Consider the following 14,156-nt stretch of genomic DNA (forward strand, 5'->3'; position numbering starts at 1 on the left):
ATAAGACAGATAATTTATAGCAGTAAAAAGTGAGGTCTGCAGATGCTGGAGATCAGAGCTGAAAATGTGTTGCTGGTTAAAGCACAGCAGGTCAGGCAGCATCCAAGGAACAGGAAATTCGACGTTTCAGGCCAGAGCCCTTCAGGAAGGGCTGATGAAGGGCTCTGGCCCGAAACGTCAAATTTCCTGTTCCTTGGATGCTGCCTAACCTGCTGTGCTTTAACCAGCAACACATTTTCAGAAAATTTATAGCAAAAGCTTACTGTGTGAGATAACTGAAATTATACATTAAAAAATACCTTGATTGTTTGTTAAATCTCTCATCCGTTAGAATGACCATGTTAGCTTCACTTCTTTCATCCGCAAATGGCAAAACGTTTCTTTTAAAAAGTTACATTCTCAAGTGAACTTTAACAATTGGTGTCAGCCCAGCCAATATATTGGGTATTAGCATCCCTCTGTGCTGCTGTCTGTGCCATAATGTTGAGACTGATTCTAATCTAAGAAATAAATGTTGCATGGATTCATGCAGTTTTTGAGCAAAGTACAATGTAACTCTGCAAGTACAAATTCACCCCACAAACTTGTGTGTGTGTGCATGTGTGCATGTGTGCATGTGTGCTGTGTGACTGTGTGTGTGTGTGTGTGTGTGTGTGTGTGTGTATAGTGCAATAGTGGTCACCTGTCATGTGACATGAACCCAAGGTCCCAATTGAGGCCCTCCCTTTAGGTACTGAACTTAGCTATCAGCCTCTGCTCGGCCACGTTTCGTTGCTGCCTGTCCCGACGTTCGCCTTGGAGGATGATCACCCAAAGGTCCGAGGCCAAATGCCCCGGACCACTGAAGTATTCTCCAACTAAATGTTGAGACTGATTCGAATTTTGAAAATGAATTAACAGAATTTTACATGGCTTCGTGCAGTTTTTGAGCAAAGTACAACGTAACTGTGAAAGTACAATTTCGCCCCACAAACGTATGGGTGCATTTGGGTCTGTGTGGGGGGAGTTGGGTGGGTTATGAGTGTCTGTAAAAGACTGTGTGCGCGCGTGTGTGTGTGTGGAATCATGTGTGGAACTGTAATGACCACCTCAGGTGACAGACAGGAGCTGCAACTGACAGGGTACCCTTCATTGTCCAATCCTTCCCAGGAGCCGAAAAACTACACCATGTTCTTCGCAGCCTGCAACACATTATCAATGAGGATGAGCACCTCACCAAGACCTCCCCCACAACTCCACTTCTCACCTTTAAACAAAACACCAAACCTCAAACAGATCATTGTTTGTAGCAAACTGCCCAGTTTCAGGATAACTGCATACAACCCTGTCATGGTAGACACTGCAAGACGTGTCAGAGTGTGGACATGGATACCACTGTTATGGGTGGGGACACCTCCTACCATGTACATGGCAGATACTCTTGTGACTCAGCCAACATTGTCTATCTCATAGGCTGCAGGCAAGAATGCCCTGAGGCATGGTAGAATGGGGAAACCGAGCAGAGGCTATGACAACGCAATAATCAACAGACAGGAGTGTTCCCTCCCAGTTGGAGAACACTTCAGTGGTCCGGGGCATTCGGCCTCGGACCTTTGGGTGATCATCCTCCAAGGCGGACTTCGGGACAGGCAGCAACGAAATGTGGCCGAGCAGAGGCTGATAGCTAAGTTCAGTACCCAAAGGGAGGGCCTCAACTGGGACCTTGGGTTCATGTTACACTACACACCATTGCACTATACACACACAGACACACACGCACACACACAGGCACTACTGTGCGCGCGCATGCACACACATGCACTCCTCCACACATATACACACAGACACACATGCACACATACACGCACAAGTTTGTGGGGTGAATTTGTACTTGCAGAGTTACATAGTACTTTGCTCAAAAACTGCATGAATCCATGCAACATTTATTTCTTAGATTAGAATCAGTCTCAATATTATGGCACAGACAGCAGCGCAGAGGGATGCTAATACCCAATATATTGGCTGGCACCAATTGTTAAAGTTCACTTAAAAATGTAACTTTTTAAAAGAAAAGTTTTGCCATTTGCAGATGAAAGAAGTGAAACTAACATGATCATTCTAACGGATGAGAGATTTAACAAACAATCAATGTATTTTTCAATGTATAATTTCAGTTACATCGCACTGTAAACTTTCGTTATAAATTTTGTGTCTTAGGATCTTATACTCCACGACCACCTGATGAAGGAGCAGTGCTCCAAAAGCTAGTGCTTCCAATTAAACCTGTTGGACTATAACTGGTATTGTGAGATTTTTAACTTTGTATACTCCAGTCCAACACCGGCATCTCCAAATCATTATATTTTAGAGTTTAGGTAGAATATGTTCATGGGACTATGAGCTATTGATCTTAACATGAATAACAGAAGAAAATAATTCAATCTCTATAAAAGGAAAAAAAAATCTTGATATGTAAAGTAATAGTAAAATAAGATGGATTTCAAAAAGGGAATATCCAACTTGACCAAGTACATTGAATTTTTTTGAAGAGGGCAGAGAAACAGAAGATATAATTATCTAGAATAATGCAAGTCTTTGATACATTACTACACAGCACCTTAATGAGTGCATGTGGAGTTGAGACAAGTAGGAGAACAAAGCTATCTGACTCTAAAACTGAAATCAGAGAGTAGGGATGAAGTGTAGCTAGTCTGAGATACAGAAGATGAAAAGTGATGCCCAATAAAGATCATTGCTGGAACTACTGGTGTTCATGATTCATATTAATAATTTATACTTTGGAGTCAATCTAATTGCCATTTACTCCAAACTGTGAGGGAGTAATCCTTCATTGGATATGGACATCATTCGGCAAGGCCAGCATACAGAAACAAAGAAATAGGAGCAGGAGTAGTCCATTTGTCCCTCCTCACCCATTCCACCATTCAAAATGATCAATACCCAGTTCCTGTTTTCTCCCCAAACCCTTTGATCCCTTTAACCCTAAGAACTATATAAAACTCCTTGAAAACATTCAACGTTTTGGTCTCAACTGCTTTCCGTTGCAGAGAATCTCTTGCTGAAGAAATCTCTCCTCATGTCAATTCCACATGACCTATCTCACATCCTCAGTTTCTGGACTCCCCAGTTATCAGGAACATATATTGCCCTTCAGAGGGTGGGGAGGAGTTGATGTAACAGTGGGATTAAAGCAATGGGTTGGAAATCCCTTTTGGTTTCCCTGCAGAGTTTTCCAATCCTGCTGGCTTCGGGGTTTCCTGTTGGTTGAATGGTGTCTGAGCCACCATGGCCCAGGTTTGACTTCAGGTGAGGGAATGAAAATTTCTTGTTCTTCTGTGTACTGTCCAAACTGGTGCAAAGGTGTAAGTTGTTCTTCTGTGGCACAATGCTTATGTCCCTATCTTTGAGGCAAGAAGTTCTGGTTTCAAGATCAAAAAGATCTTATGACATAGAAGCAGAAGTAGGCCATTCAGCCCATTGAGTCTGCTCTACCATTTGATAATGGTCGATATGTTTCTGAACCCCATTCTCCTGCGCTCTTCCCATAACCTTTGATTCCCTTACCAATCAAGAACCTTTTCATTTCTGTCTTAAAGACATTCAAAGACTTGACTTCCACAGCCTTCTGTGGCAATGAGTTCCATAGAGTCACCATCATCTTGCTGAAGAAATTCCTCTTCATTTCATTTCTAAAGGGTCTTCCCTTCATTCTGAGACAGTGCTCTTGGGTCCTAGTCTCTCCCTCTGGTGGAATCATCTTATCCACTCTATCCAGGCCCCTCAGCATTCTATAAGTTTCAATGAGATCTGCCCTCATCCTTCTCAACTTTATCGAGTACAGACCCAGAATCCTCAACAGGTCCTCATATAGTAAGCTCTTCATTCCCAGGATCATTCTTTTAAACTTCTTCCGGACCCCCTTAACACCAGCATATCCTTCCTTAGATACAGGTCCCAAAACTGCTCACAATATTGCAAATGTATTCTAGCCCTCTTGAAATCAATAATAACACTACATTTGCTTTCTAACTGCCAACTGAACCCGCATAGTAATCTTAAGGGAATCTTGAACTAGGGCTCCTAAGTCCCTTTGTGCTTCAGATTTCCAAAGCCTTTCCCCATTTGAAAGTAGCCTATGTCTCTGTGTTTCCTACCAAAATGCATATTGGCAGCAATCTATTTTTCAACTGGCAAATGCCAAATCTGACTGACTGACTACTTCCTTGATCAATCATTTAAGGACTTTCAAAACTGTAGTCAGTAGATTAACTGCAATTCAAGGTTTTAAAATATCATTTTAATCATTTGCTTAATAACAACTATTAGCACCCACTCTAGAAATACATTAAATTAGCATCTTGACTATTTTCCTCCGGAAAGCACAGCAATTTATTTCACTGAAGTTAATGGTTAGCACCAGAGTCAGCAAATGGTTAAACAACATTTTCATGTGTTGAAGAGCTCTAGTTAACTGGTAATTTAATCGACAAGCTGTCTATAGGAGCTGAGTATGCTGAGTGAATATAAAAATCGAATGATTGGAGCTAATAACAAGAGGATATTGATTCTTCCTTCTTTGTAAGTCAGTGCCATCAACTTATTGTAACCATCACTCAAATGCTTAGAATCCAGTAGTGCAAACCTGTTAAAGCTGGGTAATTGCACATCATGATCCCTTTAAAATGAGGAAATGTTGGCTTTAAATTGCAGGTCAGGGTAATAAGGCTGACATTAAAGAATTGTATTGCACAAATCATGAATCTCTTTTAAAGAAAGAATGGGAGAATAAGCCTCACAGTGCTCCAGTTCAGCCATCGATCTCTGCTTGTGTTTGTGTGTGTAAAACCAACATTTCTGAAAGCTGGAGTCAGTCAGTAAAATTCAGGGAAGTAATGCGGTCAACTTTAACTCCCACCAGGACTCTCCCAATTGAACTGGATGGGGATGTCAAACTCCAGATTATTTGCTCTCCTGTGCTACTTGTCAGCATGCCAATGATTTGGGAGGGGGGTGCACTAGGATTCTGTAGTTACAGGCAAGGATATGCTGTGGGAGGGAAGGGATGCAGCCCAGAGTAGGGGACGCCTCAATTATCCCTGAGGAAAAGGTGAGGCAATGCACATTATGGCTGCATGAAGTGAAATACTTCCCGCAGGACCCCTTCAATTCCTTGACCTCTTCCATCCTGCTAATCACCAACAGAAACGAGGCAGAGACCTCCTGCTGAGGCCTGTTAAATTTGCAGTCAAAATTCAGTTCTGTCATTGTCTCTTGAATTGCACTGGAACAGCATCCAGAATATACTCCAGTGCTTGTGTTTTATCGAATCACTTCAGAGTAGAAACACGCCATTTGGCCCAACAAGTCCACACTGACCCTCCGAAGAGTAACCCATCCAGACCCATTCCCCTATTAGTCTACATTTACCCCTGAATTATGCACCTAACCTACACATCCCTGAATACGATGGGCAATTTAGCATGGCCAATTCACCTAACTTGCACATCTTTGGACTGTGGGAGGAAACTGGAGCACCCAGAGAAAACCCATGCAGACACAGGAGAGTGTGTAAACTCTACACAGACAGTCACCCGAGAGTGGAATCAAACCTGGGTCCCTGGTTCTGTGCTAACCACTGATCCACCGATATTTTTTACAACAGACAATAAATCAGTAGGTAATGAGGACACACAGAAAAACTAATACATCAAATAGCATTACAAAAATGTTCAAAAATCAAGGGGCTAAAGTGAGAGAGGAAACACACTCAATAGCTATAACTAGAGAAAGAGTACTTGAGAAACAAATGGAGTAAAAGGCAGGTAAGTCTGTGCTGGGTGCCTTGCTGTTTTTGGTAAATGATATGGATATGAACGTAAGAAGTACGATCTGTAAATTCACAAATGACATGACAATTAGTGGTGTGGGAAATAGCGAGGAGAAAAGCCTTCGACTACAGGAGAATAGAGACAGATTGAACAGTGACAAATGAAATTTAATCCTGAAAAGTACAACATAATGCATTTTGGGATGACTAACAAGTCAGGGAGGATTACATTGAATGGTAGGACTGTAGGAAGCAGGGAGCATCAGGGAAGCTTAGTGTGCATGTCCATGCATGAAGGTATCAGGATAGGTAGGTAAGGTGGTTAAGAAGGCAAATGGGATTTCATAGTCCAGGCACAGAATATAGTGTATTCAGCTTTGTCAAAACCTTCTTGTTTCTATCAGTTAGGCCACAGCTGGAGTATTATGTGCTGTTCTTGTGGCCACACCATTGCAGGGATGTGATTGTGAGAGAGATGCTTCCAGCAATTTCTAGAACAGACAGGGAGAAATGGTTTACTTTAATAGAGGTAAAAGTGAGGACTGCAGATGCTGGAGATCAGAGCTGAAAATGTGTTGCTGGAAAAGCGCAGCAGGTCAGGCAGCATCCAAGGAGCCGGAGAATTGACGTTTCAGGCATGAGCCTGAAGAAGGGCTCATGCCCAAAACGTCGATTCTCCTGCTCCTTGGATGCTGCCTGATCTGCGCTTTTCCAGCAACACATTTCAGCTACTTTTAATAGAGGTATCAATAATAAGGGGGTACAGTTTTAAAATAAGGAGCCGAATGGGATTTGATGAAAAAAAATTCACTCAGAATCTGGATCTCAAGAACCCTCAAGATATTTTAAAAGTGCTTAGATTGCACATAAGATTACTTAAAAAGATAAGAGCATTCTGCATCACAGCTGAAGAAAAGGTTGTTGAGGAGGATTTGTCTACTGAATCAGTAGTTAGAACAGGAAAAGAGCAGTTACTTTATTGGGTGTTTTATATTGACCACCCAATAGCAGCAGAGAGACGGAAGAACAGATCTCGGAAAGGTATAGATGTAACAGCGTTGTTGTTATGGATGACTTCAACTTCCCCAATATTGATTGCAACGTCCTTAGTGCAGATGGGTGAATGGACCTGATTTTGTCAGGTGTGTCCAGGAGGGATTCCTGACTCAATCTATTGACAGTGTGGTGCTGGAAAAGCACAGCAGGTCAGGCAGTATCCGAGGAGCAGGAGAATCAACGTTTTGGACATAAGCCCTTCATTAGGTACAAGGCTTGTGGGCCAAGTGGGTAGAGAGATAAATGGGAAGGGATGGGATGGGGGCAGGGTAGCTGAGAGTGCGATAGGAAGTTGAAGGTAGAGGTAATGGTGATAGGTCAGAGGGGAGGATGGAGTGGATAGGGTGGGAAGGAAGATAGACGGTATGACGGGTCATGAGGGTGGTACTGAGTTGGAAGTTTGGATCTGGCATAGAGTGGGGGGAGGGGAAATGAGGAACCCCCCACCCTGATCCCAGATCCAAATCTCCAAATTTGGCACTGCCCTCATGACTTGTCCTACCTGTCTACCTTCCTTCCCACCTATCTGCTCCACTCCCCTCTCCGACCTATCACCATTACTCCCACCTTCATCTACGTATCACACTCTCAGCTACCCTGTCACCATCCCACCCCCTCCAATTATCTCACAAACCTCATTCCTATGAAGGGCTTATGCCCAAAATGCCGATTCTCCTGATCTTCGGATGCTGTCTGACCTGCTGTGCTTTTCCAGCACCACACTCTCGACTTTGATCTCCAGAATCTGCAGTTCTCACTTTCTCCTCAATATGTAGGTAGGTCAACTAGGGAGGAGGCCATATTGGATTTGGTGCTAGGCAATGAGCCATGCCAGGTGTCAGTTCGCTCAGTGGGAGAGCATTTTGGTGACAGTGACCACAACTGCCTTACCTTTACCATAGTCATGGAGAGGGATAGGAACAGACAGTATGAGAAAGTATTTACTTTGAAGAGGGGAAATTATACTGCTATTAGACAGGAGCTGTGGAGTATAAATTGAGAATGATTGTTCTCCAGGAAAGGCACAACAGAAATGTGGAGGCTGTTTAAGGAGCACTTGTTATGAGTGTTGGATAATTTTGTCCCACTGAATCACACAAGGAATGGTAAGGTGAAGGAGCCTTGGATGACAAGAACTGAGGAGCTTCTCATCAAAAGGAAGAAAAAGGTTACTTAAGATTGAAGAATTAGGGCGGCACGGTGGCACAGTGGTTAGCACTGCTGCCTCACAGCGCCAGGGACCTGGGTTCGATTCCCGCCTCAGGCGACTGACTGTGTGGAGTTTGCACGTTCTCCCCGTGTCTGCGTGGGTTTCCTCCGGGTGCTCCGGTTTCCTCCCACAGTCCAAAGATGTGCGGGTCAGGTGAATTGGCCATGCTAAATTGCCCGTAGTGTTAGGTAAGGGGTATATGTAGGGGTATGGATGGGTTGTGCTTCGGCGGGTCGGTGTGGACTTGTTGGGCCGAAGGGCCTGTTTCCACACTGTAAGTAATCTAAAAAAGCAAGGATCTGGCACAGCTTTAGAGGATTACAGGGTAGCTTGGAAAGAACTCCAAAATGGACTGAGGAGAGCTAGGAACAGGCACAAAAGTGTCTTGACAGGAAGGATTAGGGAAAAATCAAAAGCATTATACAGGTACACGAGGAATAAGAGAATGATCAGAGAGAGGCTAGGGTTAATCAGGGATCGTGGAGGAGACTTGGGTCTGGAGTCTGAAGAGGTAAGGGAGTATTTACTAGAGAGAGGGACATTGTTGATAATGAGACAGTGTGGATCAGGTTAACACACTTGAATAGGTTGACATTAACGAAGTGGATGTGCTGGAAATTCTGGGAAGCATCAAGATCGATAAGTCCCCAGGACCAGATCAAATATATCCAAGGTTACTACAGGAAGTGAGGAATGAAATTGCTGTGCCTCCGGAGATTATTTTTGCATCTTCACTCTCCAGGGAGTAATACCAGATAATTGGAGAGGCAAATGTTATTCCTCTGTTCAAGAAAAGGAATAGGGAAATCCCTGGGAATTACAGACCAGTTAATCTTACATCTGTAATAAGCAAGGTACTGAAAAAGATTCTGAGAGATGGGATTTGTAACTATTTAGAAAAACATAGTTTGATTTAGAATAGTCATCATGGCTTTGACGGTTAGGTCATGGGTCACAAGACATAGTGAGTCTTTGAGGATGTGATGAGACAGGTTGACCAAGTTCAAGCAATGGATGTGATGTATATGGATTTCAGTCAGGCATTTATAAAGCTCTGCACAATAGGCTCATTCAGAAAGTTAGGAGGTGTGGGATACAGGGAAAACAGGCTGTCTGGATACAGAATTGGCTGAAAGTAATGGTAGTGGATAGGAAGTATTATGTCTGGAAACCATTGGCCAGTGGTGTCCTACAGGGATCTGTTCTTAGGCCTCTGCTCTTTGTAGTTTATGTAAATGACTTGAATGAAGAAGTGGAAGGGTGGATTAGTAAGTTTGCTGATGATGCAAAGGTTATTGATGTTGTAGATAGTATCAAGGGCTGTTGCAGGCTACAACAAGACATTGACAGGATGCAGAGCTGGGCTGAGAAGTGGCAGGTGAAGTTCAATCTGGTTAAATGTGAAGTGATTCATTTTGGAAGGTTAAATTTGAATGCTGAATACAGGGTTAAAGACAGGATTCTTGGCAGTGTGGAGGAACAGCGGGATCTTGGGGTCCACGTGCATAGACCCCTCAACGTTGCCACCCAAGTTGATAGGGTTGTATTGAAGGCATGTGGTGTTTCGGCTTTCATTAACAGGAGAATTAAGTTAAGAACCACAAGGTTTTGCTGCAGCTCTATAAAACCCTGGCTAGTCCACACTTGGTATACGGTGTCCAGTTCTGGTCACCTCATTATGGGAGCATGCTTTAGAGACGGTGCAGAGGATATTTACCAGAATGCTGCCTGAATTTGATGGCTTGTCTTACGAAGAGAGGTTGAGTGAGCTCGGACTTTTCACACTGGAGAGAAGGAAGTGAGGTGGCTAGATAGAGATGTACAAGGTAATGAGAGGCATAGATAGAGTAGATAGCCAGAGACTTTCCCCAGGGCAGAAATAGCTGTCATGTGGGGTCATAATTTTAAAGTGATAGGAGGAAGGTATCAGGGAGATGTCAGAGGTAGGTTTTTTACGCAGAGATTGGTGGGTGCATGGAATGAACTGCCAGCTGTAGAAGTAGAGTCAGAGACATTAGGGACATTTAAGCGGCTGCTGGATAAGCACAATGGATGTCTGTGAATTGAGGGGTGTGTAGTTTAGGTTGATTTTAGATTAAGATAAATGCTCGGCCTGTACTGTGCTGTACTGTTCTATGTTCTATCATATTAGGCGTAGTATATCAGCATGGATAGAGGATTACTTACCTCATAGAAAAGAGAAAGTTGGGATAAAAAGAGCATTTTAGGGTGGCAACAGATAGAATTCCATGGGTATGAAAGATAGCGTCACAATTACATGAATTACATATGAATGACTTGAGTAATGATGTGAATGTATAATTGACACGTTTGTGATTACATCAAACTAGGTGGGAAGGCAAGTGATGAAGGTGACTCAGGAGGTCTGCAAAGGGATAAAGACAGGTTCAGTGAGTGGGCAAAAGCTTGGTAGATAGAATATAACATGGAAAATGTGAAGTTGTACACCTTGAAAAGAAGGAGAAGGTTAAGTGATTATTTGGATAGAAGAACAGAATATTATTTAAGTGCAGAAAGCTGCACTAAAGAGGGACACAGGGGTTCTTGTGCATAAATCATGTACAGCTAGCATGCAATTTTAGCAGGTGATAGGAAGGGAAATGGAATGTCTGCCTTTATTTCAAAGGAAAAGGTGTATGACAGTGTGAAAGCTTTGCTCAAACTGTACAAGGCATGAGGCAGACAACACTTGGAATACTCAAACAGTTTTGGTTCCTTTATCTAAGGAAAGGTCCATTGGCATTGAATGCAGTTGATGGAAGTTTCATGTGGTTGATCCTGGGTATGGAGGGGTTTTCTTATCGGGAGAGGTTAACTAGGTTGGGCTTGCATCCATTGGAGTTGAAGAAGAATGAGAAATTACATAAGTGAAACAAATAAGATTTTCAGGGAGCTTAACAGATGTGAAAAGCTTATTTGCCCTTGTGTAAGGGTCTAGGACCAGAAGGCATAATCTCAGAGTTAGGAGTCTTTTTTTTAAGAGAGTCTTCAGGAGGAATATTTTTGCCATTGAAGGGTAAGGAATTTGGTGGAATTCTTTACCATATAAGTCTGTTGAGGCTGGTTTATTAAGTATAATAAAGCTGTGATACACTTGTAATCCGTAAATAAATCAAGGGTTCTGGGGTAAATGCAGGGAAGTGAACTTGAGGATTATCAGGTCATCCATGATGTCATTGAATATTAGAACAGGTTTAATGGACTGAAGCATCCACTCTTGCTTCTGCATCTTATGGTCCTGTGCCTATTATAGAATGATTCAGCATAGAAGAAAAGGCACTGCCCAGCATGTTGTACTGGCTCTCTCCATGACCCAACCAGGAAGCTTCCCTTTCCATCTCTACCTTTCTGAATATCACCCACTTTATTATCTAACCTCTTGTACAAAGAACTCCCTCAGAATCCTGGGTGATTGTGAATCCAAAGCTGGTCATGCGGCATCACTTTGAATATAACCAAACTTCTTAACTAAAGTCAGCTTCGTGTTCATGTTTTTATTTTTTTAAAAATCATGAGATGTACAATTTTTGCTGACTTTAAAATTATTGGCCATTTTGTGATTTATTTTCCTCTTTGTTAGTCACTGATAGGGCTACATCTTGGACAATACTCTAGTGAATTATATAAGGGTTTGTCCACCCAGACAACATCTCACTGAAATAAAAGACTAGATTGAAATTGTAAGATTCGTGTTGACTGCTTGGGAGGCTTTGAGTACACCCACAATAAATGCCGATTTCAGTGTGTAAAGCAGAATGTCGGATCTCTTACCAATCCAGCTTTCTGTGCTCCAACATATTATTGGTTTTGCCAGGGTGCCACTTTTCCAACCCTTGCCGTCCCTAGTGGCAGTGGCAGTAGTTCCATGGTGCACAAACCTGCTCTCTCGAGATGACAGCACTCACGCTCCCATGCCTGCCACAGGGCATCTCCCTCCTCACTGTATACTGCTGTGCCACCATCCCCTTTGCCACCAGGATGGTTACATGCTTGGATGTTATGATTTTCATGTACAGCACGCAAAACAAATTGTTGCACTGTACTTAGGTTCATTTGACAACAATAGATCAAATCAAATGAGGGTGGCTCAGTGATTAGCACTGCAGCATCACAATGCCAGGGATTCCCACCTCAACGACTGTCTGTGTGGAGCTTGCACATTTTCCCCATGTCAGTGTGGGTTTCCTCCCACAGTCCAAAGATGTGTAGATCAGGTGAATTGGTCATACTCATTTGCCCATAACCTTAGTTGGGGTGAATATAGGGTAGGGGAATGGGTCTGGGTGGCTTACTCTTCAGAGGGTTAGTGTGGACTTGTTGGGCTGAAGGGCCTCTTTCCATACTATAGGGATTCTAATCTAATCTCAATGGTCTGTGCTCTTCGTTTCATGGCTACATCGCCATATTATAAGCAAAGTCTGAATTTTTCAGTAGTTTGTTATTCCCACATAGTTAAGATTGATTTTTTTCTTCTTGTTATGAAAGGATTATTCATCCAAATTTTTCATTAAAAAAAAACAAACTTGTACATTAGGAAGCTATTTGACCCATCGAGCTTGTGGTTGCACTTTTGAAGAAGAGGGTCATTTCCCGATTCTTGCATCACATCCCAGATTTTTACAAACATTCCTGAATATTTTCTATGGCAAAATACCAACAATTTTGAACCACGCTGGGTTTCCACAGCCTGGAGAGATACACACTTGTCTTTTAGTTTATTTTCAGAGATGTGTATTTTGGTTGTTTAATTGATACACTGCAGAAATATTATCAGTGCCACTCATATATAAACACCAGAATCTCAAGGGAAGATAGATCTATCTGTTGGTACAAGTCCCACGCTCATTGTGGAAAGGCTTTCGTCTAAAGACCTTCCTTTGATCTTCAGACTTCAGCAGAGAAAAAACAATAATAGCTGTGTTCTACTCATACAGAATTCCTTTTAATGGAATGGTTGACCATTTTCTTTTAGCTTTTATGTCTTAAACAGATTCACACCTTCCTTAATAAGCAACAGTTAGAATTTCATGTCAGCATACTAACATGTTTGGATACTAAAATCACACAGCACAATTTCCCTCCAAGATAGAACAAAAATTATCATTTTTATAACTTTAGGAGGTAACAAGTTGTTTATTTCCAGTGAGGTACTTTAAAAGTGCAGTAACTATTGGAGTTTAGGAACTGCTGCATTGGACATGTGCACAGTAAGATTCCACAAATTGTAATAAAATAATAATCAAGTATTCTTTTAACTGAAGTTGTTGTAAAAACTCACATTGCCTATGGCATCTTGGAAAACTTCCTTGTTCTTATAGTCTTGGGATCTTTCATGCCTACCTGAGAAGACAGATGATATCTTGAGTTAACTTGTCATCAGAAAGATAAAGACAAAAATGAGAAATAGATAAAATGGAAAGAAAAACAGGCTTAAGAACACGCAAACAAAAAAACCATGGTTATTGACACTTTTTAAATCTCCCCACGTTTCTTACCTGTTTGCTAGATTAATATATACTTTTGAATTTTAGCAAACATGTGAGTTACAAAAGGACAACAAAACAGCCCAGAACAGTAGTAATGCCTGATAATTACTTCAGCGCATCAAATAAATTTTAGACATTAAAGACGCACAGCTCAGTAAATGCTGCTTGTCATCAGGTTAATTTAGGGGCAAAGCACCAAGCAGTAAACAAATGAGTCGATCAACATATAAAAGACATCATTATTGTATTGATTTAAAGATGTGAGGAAAATACTTATCTTTTAATAGGGCCGCAAAAGGTTCAGAAAAGGAATAGTGCGGCTTTAATGTTACATAAATTACTTTCTTTTCTCAGGAATGATGCATTACATCCCAAGGTTCTTTTTTCAATAGTTCTTTGCTTTGAGTAAGTGTTCTAGAGCTTTCAAAATGTTAACTGATGTCCATAACTGCGAATTTATGTGCTGCGACACTGATAGCAGCAGTTCTAATGATGTAATCAACAATCTATGGTGTGATTTAAAACTGGTCTAAATTGGGCCATTTGAGAACATTTA

The sequence above is a fragment of the Hemiscyllium ocellatum genome, chromosome 5 (assembly GCF_020745735.1).
Source record: "Hemiscyllium ocellatum isolate sHemOce1 chromosome 5, sHemOce1.pat.X.cur, whole genome shotgun sequence".
Taxonomy (NCBI): Eukaryota; Metazoa; Chordata; class Chondrichthyes; order Orectolobiformes; family Hemiscylliidae; genus Hemiscyllium; species Hemiscyllium ocellatum.